This window comes from Bacillus rossius, chromosome 8 (genome assembly GCF_032445375.1).
Source record: "Bacillus rossius redtenbacheri isolate Brsri chromosome 8, Brsri_v3, whole genome shotgun sequence".
NCBI classification, from domain to species: Eukaryota; Metazoa; Arthropoda; class Insecta; order Phasmatodea; family Bacillidae; genus Bacillus; species Bacillus rossius.
The window spans coordinates 300,211-320,473 of record NC_086336.1 but is presented as its reverse complement, the minus strand read 5'-3'; the positions used below and the strand labels follow the sequence as shown (position 1 = coordinate 320,473).

The 20,263-nt window shown below is 55.3% G+C and overlaps 1 protein-coding gene across 1 annotated transcript in view; it reads left to right on the top strand.

Annotated features, from left to right (window-relative positions):
- Positions 1–20,263, top strand: part of LOC134535419 (cytochrome P450 4C1-like) — a 95,968-nt gene that overhangs the window by 67,697 nt on the left and 8,008 nt on the right. The window lies entirely within an intron of this gene.

The window sequence follows — 20,263 nt, the reverse complement described above, 5'->3', positions numbered from 1 at the left end:
AATTATAAATTTTGAGATGTATAATAACAAAAAGAAGTGCGTTCCGAAGACATATGTCGGTAGTGTTACCCACTGAAACATTATTCCCACTTCAACTCTCTGTAAAAATAAAAGTATGGGGTTGAATGCGTCAAAAAGGGGTATATAAATAAAATTTGAGGCTTCTTACTTATTTCATACGCTAGTGTCCCCCACTTACAATTGCAAACAAAATTTTTTCTTCGATGTTGTAATTTACTCTGCGTAATCACAAAAAATTTTGGCAATAAATAAGTATTTAATTTTTAAAAATGAAAGCATTCATGTTTCGAAAAAAATATTAAAGCGATGTGGGGAAAAATGTTTATAGATACTCCAGTAAAATTTTCAGTTTGATTGTTTTGATAGTTTCGGAGCTGTTGCGAGTTTAGTTTGGAGGATTCTTTGGCCGCGCGAGGCGAGTTTGGCTCTTTTTCATTTTCTTCCAGCGTAGGAAGCCGATACCCGGCTTCACCAAGCATCCTCTGCTGGCCTTCCCTTGTCCTCTCCAGATGTATTACTGTATATTAGCTCCATGAGCGCGACCTTGACAGACCCTTCGTTTCTTCGGTCTTCTCTCGTAATCCCTCTACACCCCATTCTTCCCCCTCCCCACCCGCAGGCTGCGGCCCGCCGGCCGGAGCTCCGCCGGACTACCTGGTTGCGACAAGCGCCACCCTCAGCGCCACGTCGTGAGGACATTCTTCCCGGCGGCGAGAGTTTTACACGCAGCACTAGAACTGTCACTCCAGAGGGCATGTTTTGAGTCGGATCGTATAAAAAACAAAAGGATATGAAAATATATACATAACTCAATAGTGTTCTGCCAATTATGTTTTCATTTTCATTTAAATTTATTCTTTAAATCGCTCCTGAAGTAGTCCATAAGTGATCAATGGAAATTGTCAATATTAAACTGTAATTTTGATGAAAATTTTTTCTTCTTACTTTTATATGCGCAGAAACCTATTCGTACACTCGTTTCTTGAACTATACTTAAGTTTAACATAATTATGTGTTTTCTAAATAATTCTGGCTTGGAATAAAAATAAATGCATTTAAAATGACATAACTCAGTAAAAAAAAGTTTATTAAAAATATCCTAGGTATATTATGTCCTAAAAAGAAGCATCAAAAATAAATATGTACAGTTAAATTAGTTTTGTCGTAATATTTTCCATGCACCAATCGCCTTAAGTGTCAGATTCACAATGTGAAAAAGGAACGCGCATTGTTCAGGGCCTCGTACAGGAGATGAAGTACCTGCTAGGCTGTCTCACAGTGTGCCACAGGGAAGCAGTGATGTACATGATGTGACGAGGCAGGGTGATTGTTGTGCACCAGGAGAGAGCGTACGTGGAGCAGCAGGCGATATTCGGGGACTCGGACAGAGAGGCCACCTACCAGGACCTGCAGGAGATGAAGTACCTGCTAGGCTGTCTCACAGTGTGCCACAGTAGTGATGTACAGGATGTGACGAGGCAGGGTGATTGTTGTGAACCAGGAGAGAGCGTACGAGGAGCAGCAGGCGATATTCGGGGACTCCGACAGAGAGGCCACCTACCAGGACCTGCAGGAGATGAAGTACCTGCTAGGCTGTCTCACAGTGTGCCACAGTAGTGATGTACAGGATGTGACGAGGCAGGGTGATTGTTGTGAACCAGGAGAGAGCGTACGAGGAGCAGCAGGCGATATTCGGGGACTCCGACAGAGAGGCCACCTACCAGGACCTGCAGGAGATGAAGTACCTGCTAGGCTGTCTCACAGTGTGCCACAGTAGTGATGTACAGGATGTGACGAGGCAGGGTGATTGTTGTGAACCAGGAGAGAGCGTACGAGGAGCAGCAGGCGATATTCGGGGACTCCGACAGAGAGGCCACCTACCAGGACCTGCAGGAGATGAAGTACCTGCTAGGCTGTCTCACAGTGTGCCACAGTAGTGATGTACAGGATGTGACGAGGCAGGGTGATTGTTGTGAACCAGGAGAGAGCGTACGAGGAGCAGCAGGCGATATTCGGGGACTCCGACAGAGAGGCCACCTACCAGGACCTGCAGGAGATGAAGTACCTGCTAGGCTGTCTCACAGTGTGCCACAGTAGTGATGTACAGGATGTGACGAGGCAGGGTGATTGTTGTGAACCAGGAGAGAGCGTACGAGGAGCAGCAGGCGATATTCGGGGACTCCGACAGAGAGGCCACCTACCAGGACCTGCAGGAGATGAAGTACCTGCTAGGCTGTCTCACAGTGTGCCACAGTAGTGATGTACAGGATGTGACGAGGCAGGGTGATTGTTGTGAACCAGGAGAGAGCGTACGAGGAGCAGCAGGCGATATTCGGGGACTCGGACAGAGAGGCCACCTACCAGGACCTGCAGGAGATGAAGTACCTGCTAGGCTGTCTCACAGTGTGCCACAGTAGTGATGTACAGGATGTGACGAGGCAGGGTGATTGTTGTGCACCAGGAGAGAGCGTACGAGGAGCAGCAGACGATATTCGGGGACTCGGACAGAGAGGCCACCTACCAGGACCTGCAGGAGATGACGTACCTGCTAGGCTCTCTCACAGTGTGCCACAGGGAAGTAGTGATGTACATGATGTGACGAGGCAGGGTGATTGTTGTGAACCAGGAGAGAGCGTACGAGGAGCAGCAGGCGATATTCGGGGACTCGGACAGAGAGGCCACCTACCAGGACCTGCAGGAGATGAAGTACCTGCTAGGCTGTCTCACAGTGTGCCACAGTAGTGATGTACAGGATGTGACGAGGCAGGGTGATTGTTGTGAACCAGGAGAGAGCGTACGAGGAGCAGCAGGCGATATTCGGGGACTCGGACAGAGAGGCCACCTACCAGGACCTGCAGGAGATGAAGTACCTGCTAGGCTGTCTCACAGTGTGCCACAGTAGTGATGTACATGATGTGACGAGGCAGGGTGATTGTTGTGCACCAGGAGAGAGCGTACGAGGAGCTGCAGGCGATATTCGGGGACTCGGACAGAGAGGCCACCTACCAGGACCTGCAGGAGATGAAGTACCTGCTAGGCTGTCACACAGTGTGCCACAGGGAAGCAGTGATGTACAGGTTGTGACGAGGCAGGGTGATTGTTGTGCACCAGGAGAGAGCGTACGAGGAGCAGCAGGCGATATTCGGGGACTCGGACAGAGAGGCCACCTACCAGGACCTGCAGGAGATGAAGTACCTGCTAGGCTGTCTCACAGTGTGCCACAGTAGTGATGTACAGGATGTGACGAGGCAGGGTGATTGTTGTGCACCAGGAGAGAGCGTACGAGGAGCTGCAGGCGATATTCGGGGACTCGGACAGAGAGGCCACCTACCAGGACCTGCAGGAGATGAAGTACCTGCTAGGCTGTCACACAGTGTGCCACAGGGAAGCAGTGATGTACAGGATGTGACGAGGCAGGGTGATTGTTGTGCACCAGGAGAGAGCGTACGAGGAGCAGCAGGCGATATTCGGGGACTCGGACAGAGAGGCCACCTACCAGGACCTGCAGGATATGAAGTACCTGCTAGGCTGTCTCACAGTGTGCCACAGGGAAGCAGTGATGTACAGGATGTGACGAGGCAGGGTGATTGTTGTGCACCAGGAGAGAGCGTACGAGGAGCAGCAGGCGATATTCGGGGACTCGGACAGAGAGGCCACCTACCAGGACCTGCAGGAGATGAAGTACCTGCTAGGCTGTCTCACAGTGTGCCACAGGGAAGCAGTGATGTACAGGATGTGACGAGGCAGGGTGATTGTTGTGAACCAGGAGAGAGCGTACGAGGAGCAGCAGGCGATATTCGGGGACTCGGACAGAGAGGCCACCTACCAGGACCTGCAGGAGATGAAGTACCTGCTAGGCTGTCTCACAGTGTGCCACAGTAGTGATGTACAGGATGTGACGAGGCAGGGTGATTGTTGTGAACCAGGAGAGAGCGTACGAGGAGCAGCAGGTGATATTCGGGGACTCGGACAGAGAGGCCACCTACCAGGACCTGCAGGAGATGAAGTACCTGCTAGGCTGTCTCACAGTGTGCCACAGTAGTGATGTACAGGATGTGACGAGGCAGGGTGATTGTTGTGAACCAGGAGAGAGCGTACGAGGAGCAGCAGGCGATATTCGGGGACTCGGACAGAGAGGCCACCTACCAGGACCTGCAGGAGATGAAGTACCTGCTAGGCTGTCTCACAGTGTGCCACAGGGAAGCAGTGATGTACAGGATGTGACGAGGCAGGGTGATTGTTGTGAACCAGGAGAGAGCGTACGAGGAGCAGCAGGCGATCTTCGGGGACTCGGACAGAGAGGCCACCTACCAGGACCTGCAGGAGATGAAGTACCTGCTAGGCTGTCTCACAGTGTGCCACAGTAGTGATGTACAGGATGTGACGAGGCAGGGTGATTGTTGTGCACCAGGAGAGAGCGTACGAGGAGCAGCAGGCGATATTCGGGGACTCGGACAGAGAGGCCACCTACCAGGACCTGCAGGAGATGAAGTACCTGCTAGGCTGTCTCACAGTGTGCCACAGTAGTGATGTACAGGATGTGACGAGGCAGGGTGATTGTTGTGAACCAGGAGAGAGCGTACGAGGAGCAGCAGGCGATATTCGGGGACTCGGACAGAGAGGCCACCTACCAGGACCTGCAGGAGATGAAGTACCTGCTAGGCTGTCTCACAGTGTGCCACAGTAGTGATGTACAGGATGTGACGAGGCAGGGTGATTGTTGTGAACCAGGAGAGAGCGTACGAGGAGCAGCAGGCGATATTCGGGGACTCGGACAGAGAGGCCACCTACCAGGACCTGCAGGAGATGAAGTACCTGCTAGGCTGTCTCACAGTGTGCCACAGGGAAGCAGTGATGTACAGGATGTGACGAGGCAGGGTGATTGTTGTGAACCAGGAGAGAGCGTACGAGGAGCAGCAGGCGATATTCGGGGACTCGGACAGAGAGGCCACCTACCAGGACCTGCAGGAGATAAAGTACCTGCTAGGCTGTCTCACAGTGTGCCACAGTAGTGATGTACAGGATGTGACGAGGCAGGGTGATTGTTGTGAACCAGGAGAGAGCGTACGAGGACCAGCAGGCGATATTCGGGGACTCGGACAGAGAGGCCACCTACCAGGACCTGCAGGAGATGAAGTACCTGCTAGGCTGTCTCACAGTGTGCCACAGTAGTGATGTACAGGATGTGACGAGGCAGGGTGATTGTTGTGAACCAGGAGAGAGCGTACGAGGAGCAGCAGGCGATATTCGGGGACTCGGACAAAGAGGCCACCTACCAGGACCTGCAGGAGATGAAGTACCTGCTAGGCTGTCTCACAGTGTGCCACAGTAGTGATGTACAGGATGTGACGAGGCAGGGTGATTGTTGTGAACCAGGAGAGAGCGTACGAGGAGCAGCAGGCGATATTCGGGGACTCGGACAGAGAGGCCACCTACCAGGGGATTGCAGGAGATGAAGTACCTGCTAGGCTGTCTCACAGTGTGCCACAGTAGTGATGTACAGGATGTGACGAGGCAGGGTGATTGTTGTGAACCATGAGAGAGCGTACGAGGAGCAGCAGGCGATATTCGGGGACTCGGACAGAGAGGCCACCTACCAGGACCTGCAGGAGATGAAGTACCTGCTAGGCTGTCTCACAGTGTGCCACAGTAGTGATGTACAGGATGTGACGAGGCAGGGTGATTGTTGTGAACCAGGAGAGAGCGTACGAGGAGCAGCAGGCGATATTCGGGGACTCGGACAGAGAGGCCACCTACCAGGACCTGCAGGAGATGAAGTACCTGCTAGGCTGTCTCACAGTGTGCCACAGTAGTGATGTACAGGATGTGACGAGGCAGGGTGATTGTTGTGAACCAGGAGAGAGCGTACGAGGAGCAGCAGGCGATATTCGGGGACTCGGACAGAGAGGCCACCTACCAGGACCTGCAGGAGATGAAGTACCTGCTAGGCTGTCTCACAGTGTGACACAGTAGTGATGTACAGGATGTGACGAGGCAGGGTAATTGTTGTGAACCAGGAGAGAGCGTACGAGGAGCAGCAGGCGATATTCGGGGACTCGGACAGAGAGGCCACCTACCAGGACCTGCAGGAGATGAAGTACCTGCTAGGCTGTCTCACAGTGTGCCACAGTAGTGATGTACAGGATGTGACGAGGCAGGGTGATTGTTGTGAACCAGGAGAGAGCGTACGAGGAGCAGCAGTCGATATTCGGGGACTCGGACAGAGAGGCCACCTACCAGGACCTGCAGGAGATGAAGTACCTGCTAGGCTGTCTCACAGTGTGCCACAGGGAAGCAGTGATGTACAGGATGTGACGAGGCAGGGTGATTGTTGTGAACCAGGAGAGAGCGTACGAGGAGCAGCAGGCGATATTCGGGGACTCGGACAGAGAGGCCACCTACCAGGACCTGCAGGAGATGAAGTACCTGCTAGGCTGTCTTACAGTGTGCCACAGTAGTGATGTACAGGATGTGACGAGGCAGGGTGATTGTTGTGAACCAGGAGAGAGCGTACGAGGAGCAGCAGGCGATATTCGGGGACTCGGACAGAGAGGCCACCTACCAGGACCTGCAGGAGATGAAGTACCTGCTAGGCTGTCTCACAGTGTGCCACAGTAGTGATGTACAGGATGTGACGAGGCAGGGTGATTGTTGTGAACCAGGAGAGAGCGTACGAGGAGCAGCAGGCGATATTCGGGGACTCGGACAGAGAGGCCACCTACCAGGACCTGCAGGAGATGAAGTACCTGCTAGGCTGTCTCACAGTGTGCCACAGGGAAGCAGTGATGTACATGATGTGACGAGGCAGGGTGATTGTTGTGCACCAGGAGAGAGCGTACGAGGAGCAGCAGGCGATATTCGGGGACTCGGACAGAGAGGCCACCTACCAGGACCTGCAGGAGATGAAGTACCTGCTAGGCTGTCTCACAGTGTGCCACAGTAGTGATGTACAGGATGTGACGAGGCAGGGTGATTGTTGTGAACCAGGAGAGAGCGTACGAGGAGCAGCAGGCGATATTCGGGGACACAGACAGAGAGGCCACCTACCAGGACCTGCAGGAGATGAAGTACCTGCTAGGCTGTCTCACAGTGTGCCACAGTAGTGATGTACATGATGTGACGAGGCAGGGTGATTGTTGTGCACCAGGAGAGAGCGTACGAGGAGCAGCAGGCGATATTCGGGGACTCGGACAGAGAGGCCACCTACCAGGACCTGCAGGAGATGAAGTACCTGCTAGGCTGTCTCACAGTGTGCCACAGTAGTGATGTACAGGATGTGACGAGGCAGGGTGATTGTTGTGCACCAGGAGAGAGCGTACGAGGAGCAGCAGGCGATATTCGGGGACTCGGACAGAGAGGCCACCTACCAGGACCTGCAGGAGATGAAGTACCTGCTAGGCTGTCTCACAGTGTGCCACAGGGAAGCAGTGATGTACAGGATGTGACGAGGCAGGGTGATTGTTGTGCACCAGGAGAGAGCGTACGAGGAGCAGCAGGCGATATTCGGGGACTCGGACAGAGAGGCCACCTACCAGGACCTGCAGGAGATGAAGTACCTGCTAGGCTGTCTCACAGTGTGCCACAGGGAATCAGTGATGTACAGGATGTGACGAGGCAGGGTGATTGTTGTGAACCAGGAGAGAGCGTACGAGGAGCAGCAGGCGATATTCGGGGACTCGGACAGAGAGGCCACCTACCAGGACCTGCAGGAGATGAAGTACCTGCTAGGCTGTCTCACAGTGTGCCACAGTAGTGATGTACAGGATGTGACGAGGCAGGGTGATTGTTGTGCACCAGGAGAGAGCGTACGAGGAGCAGCAGGCGATATTCGGGGACTCGGACAGAGAGGCCACCTACCAGGACCTGCAGGAGATGAAGTACCTGCTAGGCTGTCTCACAGTGTGCCACAGGGAAGCAGTGTTGTACATGATGTGACGAGGCAGGGTGATTGTTGTGCACCAGGAGAGAGCGTACGAGGAGCAGCAGGCGATATTCGGGGACTCGGACAGAGAGGCCACCTACCAGGACCTGCAGGAGATGAAGTACCTGCTAGGCTGTCTCACAGTGTGCCACAGTAGTGATGTACAGGATGTGACGAGGCAGGGTGATTGTTGTGCACCAGGAGAGAGCGTACGAGGAGCAGCAGGCGATATTCGGGGACTCGGACAGAAAGGCCACCTTCCAGGACCTGCAGGAGATGAAGTACCTGCTAGGCTGTCTCACAGTGTGCCACAGGGAAGCAGTGATGTACATGATGTGACGAGGCAGGGTGATTGTTGTGCACCAGGAGAGAGCGTACGAGGAGCAGCAGGCGATATTCGGGGACTCGGACAGAGAGGCCACCTACCAGGACCTGCAGGAGATGAAGTACCTGCTAGGCTGTCTCACAGTGTGCCACAGGGAAGCAGTGATGTACAGGATGTGACGAGGCAGGGTGATTGTTGTGAACCATGAGAGAGCGTACGAGGAGCAGCAGGCGATATTCGGGGACTCCGACAGAGAGGCCACCTACCAGGACCTGCAGGAGATGAAGTACCTGCTAGGCTGTCTCACAATGTGCCACAGTAGTGATGTACAGGATGTGACGAGGCAGGGTGATTGTTGTGAACCAGGAGAGAGCGTACGAGGAGCAGCAGGCGATATTCGGGGACTCCGACAGAGAGGCCACCTACCAGGACCTGCAGGAGATGAAGTACCTGCTAGGCTGTCTCACAGTGTGCCACAGTAGTGATGTACATGATGTGACGAGGCAGGGTGATTGTTGTGAACCAGGAGAGAGCGTACGAGGAGCAGCAGGCGATATTCGGGGACTCCGACAGAGAGGCCACATACCAGGACCTGCAGGAGATGAAGTACCTGCTAGGCTGTCTCACAGTGTGCCACAGTAGTGATGTACAGGATGTGACGAGGCAGGGTGATTGTTGTGAACCAGGAGAGAGCGTACGAGGAGCAGCAGGCGATATTCGGGGACTCCGACAGAGAGGCCACCTACCAGGACCTGCAGGAGATGAAGTACCTGCTAGGCTGTCTCACAGTGTGCCACAGTAGTGATGTACAGGATGTGACGAGGCAGGGTGATTGTTGTGAACCAGGAGAGAGCGTACGAGGAGCAGCAGGCGATATTCGGGGACTCGGACAGAGAGGCCACCTACCAGGACCTGCAGGAGATGAAGTATCTGCTAGGCTGTCTCACAGTGTGCCACAGTAGTGATGTACAGGATGTGACGAGGCAGGGTGATTGTTGTGAACCAGGAGAGAGCGTACGAGGAGCAGCAGGCGATATTCGGGGACTCCGACAGAGAGGCCACGTACCAGGACCTGCAGGAGATGAAGTACCTGCTAGGCTGTATGACAGTGTGCCACAGTAGTGATGTACAGGATGTGACGAGGCAGGGTGATTGTTGTGAACCAGGAGAGAGCGTACGAGGAGCAGCAGGCGATATTTGGGGACTCCGACAGAGAGGCCACCTACCAGGACCTGCAGGAGATGAAGTACCTGCTAGGCTGTCTCACAGTGTGCCACAGTAGTGATGTACAGGATGTGACGAGGCAGGGTGATTGTTGTGAACCAGGAGAGAGCGTACGAGGAGCAGCAGGCGATATTCGGGGACTCGGACAGAGAGGCCACCTACCAGGACCTGCAGGAGATGAAGTACCTGCTAGGCTGTCTCACAGTGTGCCACAGGGAAGCAGTGATGTACAGGATGTGACGAGGCAGGGTGATTGTTGTGCACCAGAAGAGAGCGTACGAGGAGCAGCAGGCGATATTCGGGGACTCGGACAGAGAGGCCACCTACCAGGACCTGCAGGAGATGAAGTACCTGCTAGGCTGTCTCACAGTGTGCCACAGTAGTGATGTACAGAATGTGACGAGGCAGGGTGATTGTTGTGCACCAGGAGAGAGCGTACGAGGAGCAGCAGGCGTTATTCGGGGACACGGACAGAGAGGCCACCTACCAGGACCTGCAGGAGATGAAGTACCTGCTAGGCTGTCTCACAGTGTGCCACAGGGAAGCAGTGATGTACAGGATGTGACGAGGCAGGGTGATTGTTGTGCACCAGGAGAGAGCGTACGAGGAGCAGCAGGCGATATTCGGGGACTCGGACAGAGAGGCCACCTACCAGGACCTGCAGGAGATGAAGTACCTGCTAGGCTGTCTCACAGTGTGCCACAGTAGTGATGTACAGGATGTGACGAGGCAGGGTGATTGTTGTGCACCAGGAGAGAGCGTACGAGGAGCAGCAGGCGATATTTGGGGACTCGGACAGAGAGGCCACCTACCAGGACCTGCAGGAGATGAAGTACCTGCTAGGCTGTCTCACAGTGTGCCACAGTAGTGATGTACAGGATGTGACGAGGCAGGGTGATTGTTGTGCACCAGCAGAGAGCGTACGAGGAGCAGCAGGCGAAATTCGGGGACTCGGACAGAGAGGCCACCTACCAGGACCTGCAGGAGATGAAGTACCTGCTAGGCTGTCTCACAGTGTGCCACAGTAGTGATGTACATGATGTGACGAGGCAGGGTGATTGTTGTGAACCAGGAGAGAGCGTACGAGGAGCAGCAGGCGATATTCGGGGACTCCGACAGAGAGGCCACCTACCAGGACCTGCAGGAGATGAAGTACCTGCTAGGCTGTCTCACAGTGTGCCACAGGGAAGCAGTGATGTACATGATGTGACGAGGCAGGGTGATTGTTGTGAACCAGGAGAGAGCGTACGAGGAGCAGCAGGCGATATTCGGGGACTCCGACAGAGAGGCCACCTACCAGGACCTGCAGGAGATGAAGTACCTGCTAGGCTGTCTCACAGTGTGCCACAGTAGTGATGTACAGGATGTGACGAGGCAGGGTGATTGTTGTGAACCAGGAGAGTGCGTACGAGGAGCAGCAGGCGATATTCGGGGATTCCCGACAGAGAGGCCACCTACCAGGACCTGCAGGAGATGAAGTACCTGCTAGGCTGTCTCACAGTGTGCCACAGTAGTGATGTACAGGATGTGACGAGGCAGGGTGATTGTTGTGAACCATGAGAGAGCATACGAGGAGCAGCAGGCGATATTCGGGGACTCCGACAGAGAGGCCACCTACCAGGACCTGCAGGAGATGAAGTACCTGCTAGGCTGTCTCAGAGTGTGCCACAGTAGTGATGTACATGATGTGACGAGGCAGGGTGATTGTTGTGAACCAGGAGAGAGCGTACGAGGAGCAGCAGGCGATATTCGGGGACTCCGACAGAGAGGCCACCTACCAGGACCTGCAGGAGATGAAGTACCTGCTAGGCTGTCTCACAGTGTGCCACAGTAGTGATGTACAGGATGTGACGAGGCAGGGTGATTGTTGTGAACCAGGAGAGAGCGTACGAGGAGCAGCAGGCGATATTCGGGGACTCCGACAGAGAGGCCACCTACCAGGACCTGCAGGAGATGAAGTACCTGCTAGGCTGTCTCACAGTGTGCCACAGTAGTGATGTACAGGATGTGACGAGGCAGGGTGATTGTTGTGAACCAGGAGAGAGCGTACGAGGAGCAGCAGGCGATATTCGGGGACTCCGACAGAGAGGCCACCTACCAGGACCTGCAGGAGATGAAGTACCTGCTAGGCTGTCTCACAGTGTGCCACAGGGAAGCAGTGATGTACAGGATGTGACGAGGCAGGGTGATTGTTGTGCACCAGGAGAGAGCGTACGAGGAGCAGCAGGCGATATTCGGGGACTCGGACAGAGAGGCCACCTACCAGGACCTGCAGGAGATGAAGTACCTGCTAGGCTGTCTCACAGTGTGCCACAGGGAAGCAGTGATGTACATGATGTGACGAGGCAGGGTGATTGTTGTGAACCAGGAGAGAGCGTACGAGGAGCAGCAGGCGATATTCGGGGACTCCGACAGAGAGGCCACCTACCAGGACCTGCAGGAGATGAAGTACCTGCTAGGCTGTCTCACAGTGTGCCACAGGGAAGCAGTGATGTACAGGATGTGACGAGGCAGGGTGATTGTTGTGAACCAGGAGAGAGCGTACGAGGAGCAGCAGGCGATATTCGGGGACTCCGACAGAGAGGCCACCTACCAGGACCTGCAGGAGATGAAGTACCTGCTAGGCTGTCTCACAGTGTGCCACAGGGAAGCAGTGATGTACAGGATGTGACGAGGCAGGGTGATTGTTGTGAACCAGGAGAGAGCGTACGAGGAGCAGCAGGCGATATTCGGGGACTCCGACAGAGAGGCCACCTACCAGGAACTGCAGGAGATGAAGTACCTGCTAGGCTGTCTCACAGTGTGCCACAGGGAAGCAGTGATGTACATGATGTGACGAGGCAGGGTGATTGTTGTGAACCAGGAAAGAGCGTACGAGGAGCAGCAGGCGATATTCGGGGACTCCGACAGAGAGGCCACCTACCAGGACCTGCAGGAGATGAAGTACCTGCTAGGCTGTCTCACAGTGTGCCACAGTGAAGCAGTGATGTACAGGATGTGACGAGGCAGGGTGATTGTTGTGAACCAGGAGAGAGCGTACGAGCAGCAGGCGATATTCGGGGACTCCGACAGAGAGGCCACCTACCAGGACCTGCAGGAGATGAAGTACCTGCTAGGCTGTCTCACAGTGTGCCACAGGGAAGCAGTGATGTACAGGATGTGACGAGGCAGGGTGATTGTTGTGAACCAGGAGAGAGCGTACGAGGAGCAGCAGGCGATATTCGGGGACTCCGACAGAGAGGCCACCTACCAGGACCTGCAGGAGATGAAGTACCTGCTAGGCTGTCTCACAGTGTGCCACAGGGAAGCAGTGATGTACATGATGTGACGAGGCAGGGTGATTGTTGTGAACCAGGAGAGAGCGTACGAGGAGCAGCAGGCGATATTCGGGGACTCCGACAGAGAGGCCACCTACCAGGACCTGCAGGAGATGAAGTACCTGCTAGGCTGTCTCACAGTGTGCCACAGGGAAGCAGTGATGTACAGGATGTGACGAGGTAGGGTGATTGTTGTGAACCAGGAGAGAGCGTACGAGGAGCAGCAGGCGATATTCGGGGACTCGGACAGAGAGGCCACCTACCAGGACCTGCAGGAGATGAAGTACCTGCTAGGCTGTCTCACAGTGTGCCACAGTAGTGATGTACAGGATGTGACGAGGCAGGGTGATTGTTGTGAACCAGGAGAGAGCGTACGAGGAGCAGCAGGCGATATTCGGGGACTCCGACAGAGAGGCCACCTACCAGGACCTGCAGGAGATGAAGTACCTGCTAGGCTGTCTCACAGTGTGCCACAGTAGTGATGTACATGATGTGACGAGGCAGGGTGATTGTTGTGAACCAGGAGAGAGCGTACGAGGAGCAGCAGGCGATATTCGGGGACTCCGACAGAGAGGCCACCTACCAGGACCTGCAGGAGATGAAGTACCTGCTAGACTGTCTCACAGTGTGCCACAGGGAAGCAGTGATGTACAGGATGTGACGAGGCAGGGTGATTGTTGTGAACCAGGAGAGAGCGTACGAGGAGCAGCAGGCGATATTCGGGGACTCCGACAGAGAGGCCACCTACCAGGACCTGCAGGAGATGAAGTACCGCTAGGCTGTCTCACAGTGTGCCACAGGGAAGCAGTGATGTACAGGATGTGACGAGGCAGGGTGATTGTTGTGAACCAGGAGAGAGCGTACGAGGAGCAGCAGGCGATATTCGGGGACTCCGACAGAGAGGCCACCTACCAGGACCTGCAGGAGATGAAGTACCTGCTAGGCTGTCTCACAGTGTGCCACAGGGAAGCAGTGATGTACAGGATGTGACGAGGCAGGGTGATTGTTGTGCACCAGGAGAGAGCGTACGAGGAGCAGCAGGCGATATTCGGGGACTCGGACAGAGAGGCCACCTACCAGGACCTGCAGGAGATGAAGTACCTGCTAGGCTGTCTCACAGTGTGCCACAGTAGTGATGTACATGATGTGACGAGGCAGGGTGATTGTTGTGAACCAGGAGAGAGCGTACGAGGAGCAGCAGGCGATATTCGGGGACTCGGACAGAGAGGCCACCTACCAGGACCTGCAGGAGATGAAGTACCTGCTAGGCTGTCTCACAGTGTGCCACAGTAGTGATGTACATGATGTGACGAGGCAGGGTGATTGTTGTGAACCAGGAGAGAGAGTACGAGGAGCAGCAGGCGATATTCGGGGACTCGGACAGTAAGGCCACCTACCAGGACCTGCAGGAGATGAAGTACCTGCTAGGCTGTCTCACAGTGTGCCACAGGGAAGCAGTGATGTACAGGATGTGACGAGGCAGGGTGATTGTTGTGCACCAGGAGAGAGCGTACGAGGAGCAGCAGGCGATATTCGGGGACTCCGACAGAGAGGCCACCTACCAGGACCTGCAGGAGATGAAGTACCTGCTAGGCTGTCTCACAGTGTGCCACAGTAGTGATGTACAGGATGTGACGAGGCAGGGTGATTGTTGTGCACCAGGAGAGAGCGTACGAGGAGCAGCAGGCGAATTTCGGGGACTCGGACAGAGAGGCCACCTACCAGGACCTGCAGGAGATGAAGTACCTGCTAGGCTGTCTCACAGTGTGCCACAGTAGTGATGTACATGATGTGACGAGGCAGGGTGATTGTTGTGCACCAGGAGAGAGCGTACGAGGAGCAGCAGGCGATATTCGGGGACTCGGACAGAGAGGCCACCTACCAGGACCTGCAGGAGATGAAGTACCTGCTAGGCTGTCTCACAGTGTGCCACAGGGAAGCAGTGATGTACATGATGTGACGAGGCAGGGTGATTGTTGTGAACCAGGAGAGAGCGTACGAGGAGCTGCAGGCGATATTCGGGGACTCGGACAGAGAGGCCACCTACCAGGACCTGCAGGAGATGAAGTACCTGCTAGGCTGTCTCACAGTGTGCCACAGGGAAGTAGTGATGTACATGATGTGACGAGGCAGGGTGATTGTTGTGAACCAGGAGAGAGCGTACGAGGAGCTGCAGGCGATATTCGGGGACTCGGACAGAGAGGCCACCTACCAGGACCTGCAGGAGATGAAGTACCTGCTAGGCTGTCTCACAGTGTGCCACAGGGAAGTAGTGATGTACATGATGTGACGAGGCAGGGTGATTGTTGTGAACCAGGAGAGAGCGTACGAGGAGCTGCAGGCGATATTCGGGGACTCGGACAGAGAGGCCACCTACCAGGTCCTGCAGGAGATGAAGTACCTGCTAGGCTGTCTCACAGTGTGCCACAGGGAAGCAGTGATGTACAGGATGTGACGAGGCAGGGTGATTGTTGTGCACCAGGAGAGAGCGTACGAGGAGCAGCAGGCGATATTCGGGGACTCGGACAGAGAGGCCACCTACCAGGTCCTGCAGGAGATGAAGTACCTGCTAGGCTGTCTCACAGTGTGCCACAGGGAAGCAGTGATGTACAGGATGTGACGAGGCAGGGTGATTGTTGTGCACCAGGAGAGAGCGTACGAGGAGCAGCAGGCGATATTCGGGGACTCCGACAGAGAGGCCACCTACCAGGACCTGCAGGAGATGAAGTACCTGCTAGGCTGTCTCACAGTGTGCCACAGGGAAGCAGTGATGTACAGGATGTGACGAGGCAGGGTGATTGTTGTGCACCAGGAGAGAGCGTACGAGGAGCAGCAGGCGATATTCGGGGACTCGGACAGAGAGGCCACCTACCAGGACCTGCAGGAGATGAAGTACCTGCTAGGCTGTCTCACAGTGTGCCACAGTAGTGATGTACAGGATGTGACGAGGCAGGGTGATTGTTGTGCACCAGGAGAGAGCGTACGAGGAGCAGCAGGCGATATTCGGGGACTCCGACAGAGAGGCCACCTACCAGGACCTGCAGGAGATGAAGTACCTGCTAGGCTGTCTCACAGTGTGCCACAGTAGTGATGTACAGGATGTGACGAGGCAGGGTGATTGTTGTGCACCAGGAGAGAGCGTACGAGGAGCAGCAGGCGATATTCGGGGACTCGGACAGAGAGGCCACCTACCAGGACCTGCAGGAGATGAAGTACCTGCTAGGCTGTCTCACAGTGTGCCACAGGGAAGCAGTGATGTACATGATGTGACGAGGCAGGGTGATTGTTGTGAACCAGGAGAGAGCGTACGAGGAGCAGCAGGCGATATTCGGGGACTCGGACAGAGAGGCCACCTACCAGGACCTGCAGGAGATGAAGTACCTGCTAGGCTGTCTCACAGTGTGCCACAGGGAAGCAGTGATGTACATGATGTGACGAGGCAGGGTGATTGTTGTGAACCAGGAGAGAGCGTACGAGGAGCAGCAGGCGATATTCGGGGACTCGGACAGAGAGGCCACCTACCAGGACCTGCAGGAGATGAAGTACCTGCTAGGCTGTCTCACAGTGTGCCACAGTAGTGATGTACAGGATGTGACGAGGCAGGGTGATTGTTGTGCACCAGGAGAGAGCGTACGAGGAGCAGCAGGCGATATTCGGGGACTCGGACAGAGAGGCCACCTACCAGGACCTGCAGGAGATGAAGTACCTGCTAGGCTGTCTCACAGTGTGCCACAGGGAAGTTGTGATGTACAGGATGTGACGAGGCAGGGTGATTGTTGTGCACCAGGAGAGAGCGTACGAGGAGCAGCAGGCGATATTCGGGGACTCGGACAGAGAGGCCACCTACCAGGACCTGCAGGAGATGAAGTACCTGCTAGGCTGTCTCACAGTGTGCCACAGTAGTGATGTACAGGATGTGACGAGGCAGGGTGATTGTTGTGCACCAGGAGAGAGCGTACGAGGAGCAGCAGGCGATATTCGGGGACTCGGACAGAGAGGCCACCTACCAGGACCTGCAGGAGATGAAGTACCTGCTAGGCTGTCTCACAGTGTGCCACAGGGAAGTAGTGATGTACAGGATGTGACGAGGCAGGGTGATTGTTGTGCACCAGGAGAGAGCGTACGAGGAGCAGCAGGCGATATTCGGGGACTCGGACAGAGAGGCCACCTACCAGGACCTGCAGGAGATGAAGTACCTGCTAGGCTGTCTCACAGTGTGCCACAGTAGTGATGTACAGGATGTGACGAGGCAGGGTGATTGTTGTGCACCAGGAGAGAGCGTACGAGGAGCAGCAGGCGATATTCGGGGACTCGGACAGAGAGGCCACCTACCAGGACCTGCAGGAGATGAAGTACCTGCTAGGCTGTCTCACAGTGTGCCACAGTAGTGATGTACAGGATGTGACGAGGCAGGGTGATTGTTGTGCACCAGGAGAGAGCGTACGAGGAGCAGCAGGCGATATTCGGGGACTCGGACAGAGAGGCCACCTACCAGGACCTGCAGGAGATGAAGTACCTGCTAGGCTGTCTCACAGTGTGCCACAGGGAAGCAGTGATGTACATGATGTGACGAGGCAGGGTGATTGTTGTGAACCAGGAGAGAGCGTACGAGGAGCAGCAGGCGATATTCGGGGACTCGGACAGAGAGGCCACCTACCAGGACCTGCAGGAGATGAAGTACCTGCTAGGCTGTCTCACAGTGTGCCACAGTAGTGATGTACAGGATGTGACGAGGCAGGGTGATTGTTGTGCACCAGGAGAGAGCGTACGAGGAGCAGCAGGCGATATTCGGGGACTCGGACAGAGAGGCCACCTACCAGGACCTGCAGGAGATGAAGTACCTGCTAGGCTGTCTCACAGTGTGCCACAGGGAAGTTGTGATGTACAGGATGTGACGAGGCAGGGTGATTGTTGTGCACCAGGAGAGAGCGTACGAGGAGCAGCAGGCGATATTCGGGGACTCGGACAGAGAGGCCACCTACCAGGACCTGCAGGAGATGAAGTACCTGCTAGGCTGTCTCACAGTGTGCCACAGTAGTGATGTACAGGATGTGACGAGGCAGGGTGATTGTTGTGCACCAGGAGAGAGCGTACGAGGAGCAGCAGGCGATATTCGGGGACTCGGACAGAGAGGCCACCTACCAGGACCTGCAGGAGATGAAGTACCTGCTAGGCTGTCTCACAGTGTGCCACAGGGAAGTAGTGATGTACAGGATGTGTCGAGGCAGGGTGATTGTTGTGCACCAGGAGAGAGCGTACGAGGAGCAGCAGGCGATATTCGGGGACTCGGACAGAGAGGCCACCTACCAGGACCTGCAGGAGATGAAGTACCTGCTAGGCTGTCTCACAGTGTGCCACAGTAGTGATGTACAGGATGTGACGAGGCAGGGTGATTGTTGTGCACCAGGAGAGAGCGTACGAGGAGCAGCAGGCGATATTCGGGGACTCGGACAGAGAGGCCACCTACCAGGACCTGCAGGAGATGAAGTACCTGCTAGGCTGTCTCACAGTGTGCCACAGTAGTGATGTACAGGATGTGACGAGGCAGGGTGATTGTTGTGCACCAGGAGAGAGCGTACGAGGAGCAGCAGGCGATATTCGGGGACTCGGACAGAGAGGCCACCTACCAGGACCTGCAGGAGATGAAGTACCTGCTAGGCTGTCTCACAGTGTGCCACAGGGAAGTAGTGATGTACAGGATGTGACGAGGCAGGGTGATTGTTGTGCACCAGGAGAGAGCGTACGAGGAGCAGCAGGCGATATTCGGGGACTCGGACAGAGAGGCCACCTACCAGGACCTGCAGGAGATGAAGTACCTGCTAGGCTGTCTCACAGTGTGCCACAGGGAAGTAGTGATGTACAGGATGTGACGAGGCAGGGTGATTGTTGTGCACCAGGAGAGAGCGTACGAGGAGCAGCAGGCGATATTCGGGGACTCGGACAGAGAGGCCACCTACCAGGACCTGCAGGAGATGAAGTACCTGCTAGGCTGTCTCACAGTGTGCCACAGTAGTGATGTACAGGATGTGACGAGGCAGGGTGATTGTTGTGCACCAGGAGAGAGCGTACGAGGAGCAGCAGGCGATATTCGGGGTCTCCGACAGAGAGGCCACCTACCAGGACCTGCAGGAGATGAAGTACCTGCTAGGCTGTCTCACAGTGTGCCACAGTAGTGATGTACAGGATGTGACGAGGCAGGGTGATTGTTGTGCACCAGGAGAGAGCGTACGAGGAGCAGCAGGCGATATTCGGGGACTCCGACAGAGAGGCCACCTACCAGGACCTGCAGGAGATGAAGTACCTGCTAGGCTGTCTCACAGTGTGCCACAGTAGTGATGTACAGGATGTGACGAGGCAGGGTGATTGTTGTGCACCAGGAGAGAGCGTACGAGAAGCAGCAGGCGATATTCGGGGACTCCGACAGAGAGGCCACCTACCAGGACCTGCAGGAGATGAAGTACCTGCTAGGCTGTCTCACAGTGTGCCACAGTAGTGATGTACAGGATGTGACGAGGCAGGGTGATTGTTGTGCACCAGGAGAGAGCGTACGAGGAGCAGCAGGCGATATTCGGGGACTCGGACAGAGAGGCCACCTACCAGGACCTGCAGGAGATGAAGTACCTGCTAGGCTGTCTCACAGTGTGCCACAGGGAAGCAGTGATGTACAGGATGTGACGAGGCAGGGTGATTGTTGTGAACCAGGAGAGAGCGTACGAGGAGCAGCAGGCGATATTCGGGGACTCGGACAGAGAGGCCACCTACCAGGACCTGCAGGAGATGAAGTACCTGCTAGGCTGTCTCACAGTGTGCCACAGGGAAGCAGTGATGTACAGGATGTGACGAGGCAGGGTGATCGTTGTGCACCAGGAGAGAGCGTACGAGGAGCAGCAGGCGATATTCGGGGACTCGGACAGAGAGGCCACCTACCAGGACCTGCAGGAGATGAAGTACCTGCTAGGCTGTCTCACAGTGTGCCACAGGGAAGCAGTGATGTACAGGATGTGACGAGGCAGGGTGATTGTTGTGAACCAGGAGAGAGCGTACGAGGAGCAGCAGGCGATATTCGGGGACTCGGACAGAGAGGCCACCTACCAGGACCTGCAGGAGATGAAGTACCTGCTAGGCTGTCTCACAGTGTGCCACAGTAGTGATGTACAGGATGTGACGAGGCAGGGTGATTGTTGTGCACCAGGAGAGAGCGTACGAGGAGCAGCAGGCGATATTCGGGGACTCGGACAGAGAGGCCACCTACCAGGACCTGCAGGAGATGAAGTACCTGCTAGGCTGTCTCACAGTGTGCCACAGGGAAGCAGTGATGTACAGGATGTGACGAGGCAGGGTGATTGTTGTGAACCAGGAGAGAGCGTACGAGGAGCAGCAGGCGATATTCGGGGACTCGGACAGAGAGGCCACCTACCAGGACCTGCAGGAGATGAAGTACCTGCTAGGCTGTCT